We start from the raw sequence: 528 nt of genomic DNA, 5'->3' as shown, positions 1-528 counted from the left end.
TGGAAGAGTCTATTTGATTTAGAGCTTTCATTCATCCCACATTTATTAGGTGACCACCCCTAAAAGATAAAGATCTATGCATTGAGTTTTCACTCATTTTTTCAAAAAGATTCCAAATTTCATCTTCATTTCTTTCTATGTAGCTTCCACCACAAGAAGCATCAAAAATACCCTTATTAGCATTGGATAAACTTGAAAAGAAACATTGAACTAATTGCCACCTAGGAATGTCATGATGTGGACACTTCTGTAACAAGTCATTCAAACGTTCCCATGCTTCATGAAGGGGTTCCCCTTCTTGTTATTTAAATTCACGAATGAAAGTTCTCATGGCATCGGTTCGACTTGCGGGATAGTACTTTTTTAGGAACTCTTGTTACAATTATGCCCAAAAGGTGATTGTATTTGACCGTAAGTTGTTGAACTAATATTTAGCTTTATCCCAAAGAGTGAAAGGGAAAAGCTTCATTTTTAGGACTTCTTCCGGAACATCCGTGATTTTCACGGTGGAACAAACTTCTAAGAACT

General features: G+C 36.2%; 1 pseudogene; it reads left to right on the top strand.

The window, feature by feature from the left end:
• Positions 1–227: 227 nt before the first annotated feature.
• Positions 228–325, top strand: LOC132280318 (small nucleolar RNA R71; annotated as a pseudogene).
• Positions 326–528: the final 203 nt, after the last annotated feature.

The sequence above is a fragment of the Cornus florida genome, unplaced genomic scaffold, assembly GCF_030987335.1.
Source record: "Cornus florida cultivar Cherokee Brave unplaced genomic scaffold, ASM3098733v1 CherokeeBrave_3.0.0_Hap2_Chr10, whole genome shotgun sequence".
NCBI lineage: Eukaryota > Viridiplantae > Streptophyta > Magnoliopsida > Cornales > Cornaceae > Cornus > Cornus florida.
The sequence above is the reverse complement of the archived record's forward strand: the minus strand, read 5'-3'. Positions and strand labels throughout refer to the sequence as shown.